Consider the following 12,174-nt stretch of genomic DNA (forward strand, 5'->3'; position numbering starts at 1 on the left):
TTATCTCTCACATTTCTGGAGGCTGGAAGTCTGAGACCAGGGTGGCACCATGGTTGGGTTCTGGTGAGGGCCCTCTTCTGGGTTGCTGACGGCCAACTTCTTGTATCCTCACAGAGCAGAAAAAGAGTGACAGAACTCTCTGGAGTACCTTGTATAAGGGCACTAATTCCATTCATGAAGGCTCAACCCTCATGACCTAATCACCTCCTAAAGGCCCCACCTCCTAAGACCATCACATTGGGGGTTCCAATTTCAATATATAAATTTAGCATGGGTGGAGAGTCATAAACATTCAGACCATTGAAAACAGACTTTCCTATGTAGTCACAGCTTGGAAAGAACTGGTTAAATTTTTTACCTCGTTAGGGGTAGAGGTTCTTAACCAAAAGTTGTTAAACAATGCTAGATCCCAAACATGAGCATTTTAAATTTTTCTCCAAATCCTAAAGTTCTATTGCATATTTAAAAGAAGTTACTTTTTGTCCCACTGTATTTGTAGTTTGTGTATTATTTCAGTCAGTAACGTGTGCCAGATCCCCTTTCCCTGCTTCATGTTTCTCCATGGCACTTATCGCCATCTGACATACTTTCTATTCAATTATTTATTTGTTTATTGTCTTTATCTGTCCCCCAGAATGCAAGTTCCATAAGGGTAGGAATATAAGTGTAGTTTGTTATTAAATCCCCAGTGTTCAAATCAACGTTTGGTGCAGTTAGACTCTCAACAAATATTTATGAATGTATAATGATGTATGGGTGGATGGAAGAATAGATAGGTGGATGTATGAATGATGAAGGATGGAAGGATGATTGATGATGAAGAATGGAGAGTGGGGGATGAATGGATGGATAGATGATGGATGGTTAGATGGATGGATGATTGATGATGAAGTATGTAGGGTGGAGAATGAATAGATGGATGTGTTGGATGTATGATGAGTGGTTGGATGGATGGATGGAAATGTATATAGTTGGTTGATGGATGTATGGATAGTTGGTTGATGGATGGATGGATATGCCTTATTGGCTATGAAAATTTGGGATAAAATTATAGTAATTAAGATAGCATGAATATTTGCACAGAAATAGAAAACTGGTGGAACAAAATATAGAGCCCCAAAACAGACTGTGCATAGTAGAAACTTTGTCATCACAGATACATTATTTCAATGTAGAAATGATGAAATGAGAAATAAATGATACCAGGACAAAGCATAGCTATACAGAAAGATTACTTAATTCTGACTTTATATTATATAAATAATATCAAAAGCATAACTTTAAAAATATTAGAAGTAATTATAGGTCTTTATGAACCAGGTGTAAGAAAGAATTTATTGAGTAAAACTAAAAAGAAGCACTTACCTTAAAGGAAAATTAGGTGTTTAATAGTGAGCATGAATTTTCTCTTATTTAAAGTGGAAACATAAGATAAAATGGAGAATGCAAAAGCAACAGAGAAAATAAATGAAACAGAGTTGGTTCTTTAAAAAGATCAAAATTTACAAATCTTTAGGTAGCTTAAGAAAAATGAGAGAAGAATTAAATATATTTCATTACATTAAAATTTTAAACGTTTAATATGTCATTTTAAACAAAATGTTCACATAGGAAAAATATTTTCAACATATATACCCACATAAAAGTTGGTATTGAGAGCAAATACATTTAGTATAGAACATAATTATAACACACCCCCATATACCACCACATATCTTAGTCAAATAATATCATTTTACCATTTTGCTCTTTCCTCTACTTAGTATCCTCTTCCTATAACTTGTGCCCACACCTATTTTAGGACTTTACTAAATGTTGCCTTCTGGTGAGGTCTTCCGTAACTACTCCATTAAAAATGGGACTCCCATCCTCAGCACTCTTTTTTTCCCTTCTCTGCTTCTAGTTTTTCCATGGCACATATGACCATCTGACATACTAGGTGTTTTACTTTCTCTCTATTGTTTATTTATTATTTATTTATTTTTAGTGTGTGTTGTCTCTCTTCTATAACAACCCAATAGAAAAATGGACATATGGAAAAGCAAATCACTGAAGGGAAAACCTAAATAGGCAATTAAATAAACTACAGAAGAATGTTCTATCTCACTATTGTATTTTAATATGTAGAGAAATACATGCTACAACATAATAAGATATTTTATATCTATCGAATTGGAAAAATGTTTAAATCTGATCTGACAATACCAAATGCTGGTAATGATGTGAACTAACACCAGATTGGTATACATGCTGCTGTCACTCTGTAGAGCAATATCTAATAGGCCGGGCACAGTGGCTCAGGCCTGTAATCCCAACACATTGGGAGGACGAGGAAAGTGGATCACCTGAAGTCAGGAGTTGAGACCAGCCTGGCCAACATGGCGAACCCCGTCTCTACTAAAAACACAGAAATTAGCCTGTTGTGGTGGCGGGCTCCTGTATTCCCAGGTACTAGGGAGGCTGAGTCAAGAGAGTTGCTTGAACTGGGGAGGCAGAGGTTGCAGTGAGCTGAGATAGTGCCGCTACACTGCAGCCGGTGGGGGGCAGAGCGAGACTCCATCTCAAAAATAAAAGTAATAATTTTGAAGATGCATGTACTCCATGGCACAACACGTCCACCAATAAATCTCGCACATAGGTACCCAAGGAGTATACGTTGTCCATTGCAGCATTATTTGTGTTAGCAAAATTTGGAAACTGCCCAAATACCATCAAATATGGATCATTAGGCTAAAATATAAATGTGATAAAATACTATCTACATGTTAAAATAATTATCTCTAATGGACAAAATCTTGAAAATATAGTATTAGAAAAAATAGACTTTAAATGGATACCTACAGTTAGGATACCATCTAAATAAAGTTCTAAAACATGCAAACCAGTAGCATATATTGTTTATGAATACAAATTTGTATTAGAAACAGAAAAATTTGCATGAAAATTTAGGAGAGTTGTTATCTTTGTGGAATTGGGAAGGAATTCATGGGAGAGTTTGCTTATTTCTACGATGTTTTATATTTTAAAAAAAGATCTGAAGCAAATAAGACAGAATGATAATATCTGACCAAGCTGGCATCAGTACATAGGTTTTTGTTATAATTATGTCTATATTCAGGTTCATGCTTGAAATATTTAATAAGAAAATAAGTAGGAGGCACTTAAGTGGGACTTAAGAGGGAATAAAATTCAAGTTGTTGCATTCCAAATAACAAAATGCAACAAGGTAAAATTGTAAACTGAACTTTGTGTGAGTCAAAGCCTGTGTCCAAACCCAGATTTAGTGCCTTCTTTTCGTAACGGTTAATGAGATTAGGTTTTGGAACCAGACATTCTGGGTTTGAAACTTGGCTCAGACACTCATTAAGTGTTTAATACTGAGCATCAATTTTCTCTTATTTAAAGTGGAAACATAAGATAAAATGGAGAATGCAAAAGCAACAGAGAAAATAAATGAAACAGAGTTGGTTCTTTGAAAAGATCAAAATTTACAAATCTTTAACTAGATTAAGAAAAAATGAGAGAAGAATTAAATAACTAAAATAAGAAATGAAAGAGGGGACATTTCTTCCAATTTTACAGAAATCAGAGGATTATAAGTAGAAAACAGGACTTCCTAATGTAACCACACAATGATTACATTCTTGCATGCTGCCCAGATGGAGCCAATTTTTCAAGGCAGGGCAATTGCAATAGAGAGTTTTTTACACATAGAGCCAGCTAATGGAAGACTGGGATTTTATTCTGACTCAAATCAGCCTCCTAGAGGATTTTGGGGCAGGATTTTTCGAAGGTAGTTTCGGGAAAGGGGTGGGGGTGGCTAGAGCAATGGGTGCTTGCTGCTGATTGATTGGGGTACAATCATGGGGTGTGAGAAATGGTCCTTCTGCAGTGCTGGTCACAGGTGAGGTCACAGACATGATTGCTGGGTCCAGGTGGAGCCACAGGTCATCAGACATGCAAAAAAAACTGAAAAGTTATTTCAAAAGGCCATTCTTAGGTTCTGCAATAGTGATGTTATCTGCAGGAGTAACTGGGGAAGTTGCATATCTTGTGAACTTTGAATAATGGCTAGCAATGATTTCACCTTAGCAAAATTCAGGTTTCTCTATCCTCCTAGCCTTCTGGTTTCTTATTAGCTTTAAAAGGTGGTTGGGATTTGGGAAGGCTATTATCATTTAAACTACAAATTAAGTTTCTCCCAAAGTGACCTTGGTTTAAGCCCATAAATAATGAAGGGCAACTTGAAGACTCAAGGCAAGAAGAGAGTTGGTCAGGTCAGATCACCCTCACTGCCGTAATTTTCTCACTGATATGATTTTTGCAAAGGTGGTTTCACTAACACCAAATATAATGAGGATTAAATGAGAAAATATTTGTAGAGTGCTTAGCATACTTTAGGCATATAATATAAAGGAAGATCGATGTGTGTTTAAGAGCTCCAGGTCTTTACATAAAAAGATATGAACTTGAAGCCTGTTTTGAATTCCATGCTTTCTGTCATTTTTTTGTTTGTTTTCTACAATAACCCTGTCAGGTTGGACTTATTATCCCACTTTATGTATAAGAAAACTGAGACTTAGAGAGGTCAAATAACTTGTTCAAGGTTACCTAACTCTTAAAAGACAAAAATGGGAATTAAACCAGGTCTACCTCCAGAAAAATATAACTGTATATTAATACCCTGGCTATATATCACTAGTTTTATGAGCAGACTAAGTTGAATTTCTGAAAAGCACTACAATAATCTATCCTGTAACCTTTTTTCCCTTGAACAGGGAGTCGACCATTCATTTCTGATTAAAACTAATAATAAGCCTCTACTTAGTTTATATATATGTAACTCCAAATGTGTAAAATAACTGAGTTGTTGTAATGGGATATTGTTACTAGATAAATATTCCTGCCTTAAACAGATTCTTGGTCTTGGAATACATTGGAAAATCACTAGGCTGTAATATTTTATTATATTGAGTTTGTGTGTGTGTGTATATTTTTAACCATAAGATCTGTTTTTTTGTTTTACTGACTGCTCTGAAAAATTGCTGCCTTCCTGCTTTCCATCTTCTTGTATCTTTTGTGAATCCAAATGGAACATCACTTTTTATTGTCACTGATTATTTTGAATGAACAATTTTCTTAGTATAATTTTCGTCAGGTCAATTTCATTAATTAATTCTTTTGTTCATTCATTCACACCTTCATTCCTCCCTTAGGCAGCAAACATTGATGGAATGACAATTGTGCCAGTCTCTGACTAGGTTTATGGGAAGCAAAGTTTAATAAGGCATAAAAACGTTATCAGAGGCACTCACAACCATGGGAGGCAGAGATGGAAATGGATAATTCCAGTGCAGTGTTACCTTCAGAACGGAGGTATTCCTGGGGAATAGGGAGTCCCCAACTAATTGAGAGAAGTGATACAGAAATTGTGATATTGGAGCTGAAACTTCTGTTTGCTTCTTTTCTGTCTGGAAGAATAATGCATGCTCTCTGTAGAAAATTTGGAAAGCATAAAGAAACAAGGGAAAAATAACCTGCAATCATATTCCAAAGATGACCACTGTTATTTTTGAGGACCAACCCATGAATAAGCTTAAACTTTATCAACAATTTTGTTACATTATACAAAATATATTTTCTAGATACTCAACATTTAAAAATTTGTTTTTATATGTACATATTATTCTTCTACGCAGAAATACCAACTTTTTTTTTTTTATTCCTCTGTGGGGTGTTTCCCTCTTACGAATAACCCTATGGTGAATATCCCTGTGCATAAATACCAGTCTGCCTTCATAATTGTTTCCTTAAGAAGGAATCCAGCCAGCCTGGGCAACATGGTGAAATCCTGTCTCTATAAAAAAATGCAAAAATTAGCTAGGCATGGTGGCACACCTGTAGCCTCAGCTACTCAAGGGGCTGAGGCAGGAAGATCACGTGAGCCCAGGAGGTTGAGGCTGCAGTGAGCCATGATTCCGCCACTGCACTCCACACTTCAGCATCGGCAACAGAGTGACACCCTGTCTCTAAAAAAAAAGAAGATGAAGAAGAAGGAATGCAGAAGCTGAATTACAGATTAAAGGGTCTGATCGCTTTTCAGACTCAACATTTTCTCCAGTGCCTTCCTGTTACTGATCTCAAGGCAAGAGAGCCCAAGCTCTTTAGAAAGTCAGATGAATTACAAATGTGGGGAAGTTCTTTAAAAATTCTTATGCTCTTTTGTGTATGTATAGATATGTATGTATGTACATATGTATGTATCTCAGACGCAAACAGACACACATATCCTGATTCTCTTCTAAGAGGCATTCTGTGACTACCTCTTGCCTCATGCACAGTGGTCTGTGTTTGTTGAATTTTTTGTCAGTTGTATTTTTATTTTATCCATCTCTCTATTTCCAGTGCCTGGTGTATGGGAGGAAGTTAGAAAATGTTTCTTGACTGAGAGAGAAGAAAAACAAGACCGTTAAATAATTAATGTTTACTTTTTTAATATCATGTTTTGTTTGTTTTCAGCACTCAGGAAGACATGGTGGTGAGCCCTGACTCTCAGTCTTCATGATTGAAGAACTCTTTTGCACAACACAAGGGTAAATATATCTTTCTCCTTGGAAAAATTTCCCACAAATATCTCTGGGTTCTCTCGAAGTGGTAGCTTTTGTATTTTGTGTTCCTTCTTAAAACACATCAGAGGGTTCATGGAGCCTTTGGAATTAGTGCTTCGGGTTGCTTTTCTCTAGTCGACTTTGTGTTTATCGTTACAGGAAGAGAATATTGATTCTCTTTTGTCTTTTCTTTAAGTACCTAGAAAATGTCATTAGGATCCTTAGGTTTTCCTGCCTCTGTTTTAGCCACTTCTAATAGATCATCTCAGATGGGCTTGATTTTCAACAGAACTGTGTTAGCTCTCTTTCTTAAATGCACCGCTCCACCCCACCGCGCATTTCAATATACTTACCAACAGAGGAAACTATTCTCAACTGTGGAAAATAAAGTCAAACAATATGTAAGATAAATGCAGAAACATGGAAAACAGGCTTGCAGATTTATGAGCACAAAGGGAAAGTACTGTTATTTTGACGTCCTAAACTTTTAAATGATGGCAACACTGAATTATGTACTTCATACAGGAGCCAGGAAGGCACAATTGAAAACGCCTATTCTTTTGACAAATTAGAAGCATTCATTCCAATATCTATTTCTTGTTTACTGGGGATAATGCTGAATGAATCACAGACTGGTGGATGGATGTCCCTTCCCACACTTTTAATTAGCAGCACTGCCTATTAGGATGAACAGAGCATTGCTCTTCTGCCATAGATTACCCCTAACCCCCCTTAAATGGAATAGAAATCTTATTCTCCACAAGGTAATATTCATCTCTTCCCCAGCCAGACAAGCATAGAAAATTAAACAATGGCCCATTAAAAGCCCAGATAATATATTTATCATTTCCAGTTTATGTGAGTTTGCAAGGCAAATATGAGTGGGAGCTATTTGTTATGGTACCTTGGGGAACAACAGGACTGGAGAAGGAGCAGGGAGGCTGCAGGATCTGAGACTTGTAAAAATTCATTTAAAATATGAGAAGCTATTGGAGACAGAGGAAATTAATTACTCTGAGGGACTCAAATGTCACTACTCATTTAAGTGACCTGGTGAGGAAGCTGAGAAACCTTTTTACTGAGGGTTTCTATAGTGGAGGAAGTTGGGAGCTGGGATTCCTCAGCTGTCAATTTTTGTCTTTCCTTGGTGGCTTATTGACATGTTAAGCTGATTTGCACCCCAGCCTCCTCTAATGAGTAGAGTTCAATGAGAAATGGGGTTGGGGTGGGGGAACACTTGCCTCCTCCCTCTGCCCCACCACCACCATAGGCTGGCCAGGTTATTCAGATGAACTTCACCATGTAAGTAACTGCTGGACCTAGGGGAAACCTGTAATTTGCTGCAATAGAGAGAAAAGGCTGATCATTTGATGCTGGACTGAGTTTGATCTTTTATTATTGCCTTTCCATCCACAAAGCTATTCTCTGAGGTAAAGGGAATTTGGGAAGACAAATTAAGGTTTTCTACCTAAGGAGGACTAGGGAGCAGTAGCTTCTGAAAACAGTCATCTTTTCTAGATTGCCTGTCTAATAAATCTCTTTAATGAATTCTGCCTATAGACTGAGGTTGAAAATATATAGATTTGTGATGACTTAAAAGTTTAAAATCAGTAAGCATTGAGAGCAATGGAGTAAAAGCTTTCTCATACATGTGCCTTACCTAGACTCGGAAATTCAATGTTTTAATTTGAATTCTGCCATTATGCCCCTGTGAGGCCGTATCCAAGGCACCATAGTCCTTCCAGCCTCTGTTGGATGATTTATAAAGCAGGAACAACAATATCTATCTTCTGTGATTGTTAAGAAGATCAATGTGCCAGAAGAGCTTTGAAGGAAGGAAATAGCATCTGGGTGTGTGGTATCCTTATCACCTATTGGTATATTCTGTTTTAAAAGTATTCATTCTCAAACATTGAGGAAACTCAGTGGTCTGCATTCTTGCTTGGGTCAAGGTTAAGGGGCTCGGTAGTACCTCCTGGCTTGTTCAATTAGGAATGGTAAATCAACAAGCCAAAGAAGGAAGAGCAAATGTTGACCTGAGGACTTCTCTAGGAAGACATTATTTACATGGTTTGGGGAAAAAGAAAATAAGTAAGTGAAGCCTACCCTTGGAGAAGGTGGGAGCCCTGGATGTTCGCCTCCAGGGAAGTCCCAAGAAGTTACCACCTCTCCAACTGGAAAACATCCTATGCTTTCGAAATAGAGACACATCATTTATTTGAAGGTGCATCACTGATAAAATCATGCATTGCTGAAGGTAGTGGAGGCAATGTTTGAAGGTTATTCATTTATTCCTAGAAAGAGATGATGAAGTAAACTAGGGCAGTGTCAGTGAAGATAAGAAAAGAGAGCTTTGAGAGTCCTTTGCAAGGAAGAACTTCCATGCTTCAGTAGCCCTGGTGGCAAGCATGTAGAATAGGGAACAGTACAGTGACTCCACACTTCAGAGTGTTCCCTAGGTGCTTGTACTGTCATTAATGGAAATGTCAAAAAGAGGAGGATGCAATCTCTCCCCACAAGGAGCTCAATGGGTAAACAATAATCATATAGAGCAGACAGAAATAAGCCCAGGAGAGCAATGCTTGGAACTGTACTGAGAAAGGGTGCTACTTGAGCTGGACCTCAATGATGAGCAGTCTGTGCTGGGCGAGAAGGGTTCAAGGCAGACATTCCACAGAAGACCAGCTGCATACAGCAGCACTGAGCCACAGTTGGTTAGAGAGAAACACACTTGGCCTGTTATATTTCCTCAGCAACCAGAGAATTTTGGGGCTTGTTTTCTGGGGTTTTTTTTTGTTTTTTTTTGTTTGTTTGTTTGTTTTTTTTTTTGAGATGGGGTCTCACTCTATCACCCACATTGGAGTGCAGTGGCATGATCTTGGCTCACTGCAGCCTCAACCTCCTGGGCTCAAGCGATCCTCCCACCTCAACCTCCCAGGTAGCTAGGACTACAGGCACACACCACCATACCTGGCTAATTTTTTCATTTGTTTGTAGAGATAGGGTCTTGCTATGTGGCTCAGGGTAATCTTCAACTCTTGGGTTCAAGCGAATCTGTTATCTCAGTCTCTCAAAGTGCTGAAATTACAGGCATTAGCCACCATGCCCAGCAGCAACCAGAATTTTGTACACCAGCATGTGTTCAGTGATTTTCAAAGGCTTTCATGCTATTGTTGTGTCCTAGACATGGTAGACTACCTGCCTGTCCTCATTAGCCACTCTTGTAGTAGCCCAGGGACCTGTCCTGAGAAGGTTCAGAATGCATTCTGAATAGTTGCTAAAGCAACTATCCTCATTCCTTAGTGTTCTCTTGTGGATTTTTTGTTTTGTTTTGTTTTGTTTTTTTGCCATTACCTTTTAGAATTACTCGAAAGTCTTCAGTTGGCATAATTGAGCCATTGGTTATTCATTTATTGTATTGTTTTAATTTGTCCATCTTTATATTCATCTGTAGCCATCATAGGTGAGATAGTATGCCTTTCCCATTTGGGTAATAAGATGGTAATAAGACAGGAAAATGTTTTCTTGCTGTTTTTTCTTTTCTCCCCTTTCTTCAATTCTTCCCTTTAGTGCCTCCTATATGACTCTTTATTTTTATTTTTTCAGATTACCTGTACTTACCCTTCTACTTTTCTTCTTCATTCTTATAGAATCATACATTTTCCAATTTGAAAGAAAGTAGAAGATTCTAGATATCCAGGCCCCAACTGTAAAAACTTTGAGAGGGCTCTTAACCAGGTGGTAATTTCCCCTTTCTTCTCTGTTATTTTTGGTGGCAGTGGTGATGCTGCTTTTCAAAGCTGAATGTCTTAGATTCAAATCTCTGCCCCAAGACGTAACAGCTGTCTGACATTGAACAAATCAATCTCTTTAAGCTTCAGTTTCACATCAGGAAAATGAAGGTAGCAATAATACTTTCCACAGAGGATTGTTCTAAGACTTAAACAAAATAATGCATGTGAAAGGGTCTGGAACATTACATAGTCTTGACTTATAATGTTGGCAGTTATTAGTGCTCATAATAATAAACACATTCTTGTAAACTTTTAAAATGCAAAGGGCAGATACGTTCATCTTTTTGACAACAAGGAAGGAAGAAGCTGAAGAGACTCTTTCCTACTGTATAGCTGGTCTTATAAAATGAAAATTCCTAAGGGCAGAGACACTGACAGTAGCTAAATCCCTGGGTGCACAGGGAACCCTCCCTGTCTGGAGAATGAACTGACTGCTAAACAGTCAGAAGGCCTGCTAGGTTTCTAAGCTTCTCCTGAGCCTCCAGAGAGCATCTCAGTCAGCCCTCTGCCAGCTACAATATTCCTTCCTGAATAGCATGGTAGCTTTGTAATATACCAATGTAACTAGATTGAATTACATTACCAAGAATCTGGTTTCTTGGTATGTTTTCAGTTAGGTAGGCCACAGGGAGACTTGGGGGATATAGGAGGATAGAAGGGAGGTGGCAGCCATCCTATAACTCACATGCTGTTGCTCATCTGTGGATCCAGATGAACCTTGGTAGCATGAAGCAGCATGTGGGCCTGTAACTGCTTTCCCCCTCCCTGGATTCTCCTTCAGCTTCTCCATGGCCATGTCCAGATGTGTGTGCTTAGCTCTTTGACAAAAGACTCTGGCTTCTACAGGTCACCCATATCATCAAGCTGTGAAGCAGTAAAAACCAAGGTTCTCATTCATTCTCATGGGATTTCAGCTTATGCTTCCAGATTCTGAACTGCTCTCAATTTCCCCCTTTAAACCTATTTTCCCTTCCTAATGGCCTGCCCAGTGGGCTTCAAGCTCCAGCATCAGATGTGAGACAACAGACTTACAGACTGCCTAACCAGTCCCCACAATTGCATAAGACCAAATCTCTCTAGTAAATAAATAGTGCACATATAGTTATAAAATATATATATTATATAATGTATTCATTTATTCATTAGTGGAACAGAACCAACCACTAATAGATTATATATGTGTGTATGTACATATGTGGGCATGTGTGTATATGTGTGTGTGTGTGTATATATATATATACACACATAGACACACATATGTGCATGCACATATACATCATCTACAAGTGCTTGTTTCTGCTTCTCTGGTTGAACCCTGATTGATTCAGACAGGCATGAGCTTTTTATAATAGAGAATTCCCTACTTCATAAGGGAGCCCATTTATTTTCTCGCTTCCCTCTATGACTCCCTTTTCTGTAATACAGCAAAAAAGAAATTAACCTTGTAATCCAAAAATGTTTTTCAGCCCTGATATATCCTACTTTCTCTTCTGGATTTGTGCCCCTCTCAGCCCTAAAGCATCTTACCACCTCTCACTGCCACAGACCTCACCCATTCCAGTTCATTCTCTCTAGTTTCTCGCCTTTTTTGAACTTCCGAATCAGGCTCCTCATAAAATTAACCCCGTAAGTAGTACTATGGCTGGAGAGGCTCTTCTGACCATTTCATTTTGCCATACTTGTTTCCTCTTCATCCTCCCTGTGCCTTTTGAAGGTAATGCCTTGATTCTGAATGTTGATAAGGCACAAGGTGATATAGAGGGAAAAGAGGA

General features: G+C 38.1%; 1 protein-coding gene across 3 annotated transcripts in view; it reads left to right on the forward strand.

Annotated features, from left to right (window-relative positions):
* The window catches only part of DAB1 (DAB adaptor protein 1), a 1,247,092-nt gene that overhangs the window by 597,077 nt on the left and 637,841 nt on the right, over positions 1–12,174 (forward strand). For all 3 annotated transcript variants that reach the window (XM_065521819.2, XM_065521824.2, XM_074005785.1), the window contains exon 3: positions 6,520–6,593. The gene's annotated coding sequence lies outside the window, so the exon portion shown is untranslated. The remainder of the gene's footprint in view (positions 1–6,519; positions 6,594–12,174) is intronic.

The sequence above is a fragment of the Macaca fascicularis genome, chromosome 1 (assembly GCF_037993035.2).
Source record: "Macaca fascicularis isolate 582-1 chromosome 1, T2T-MFA8v1.1".
NCBI classification, from domain to species: domain Eukaryota; kingdom Metazoa; phylum Chordata; class Mammalia; order Primates; family Cercopithecidae; genus Macaca; species Macaca fascicularis.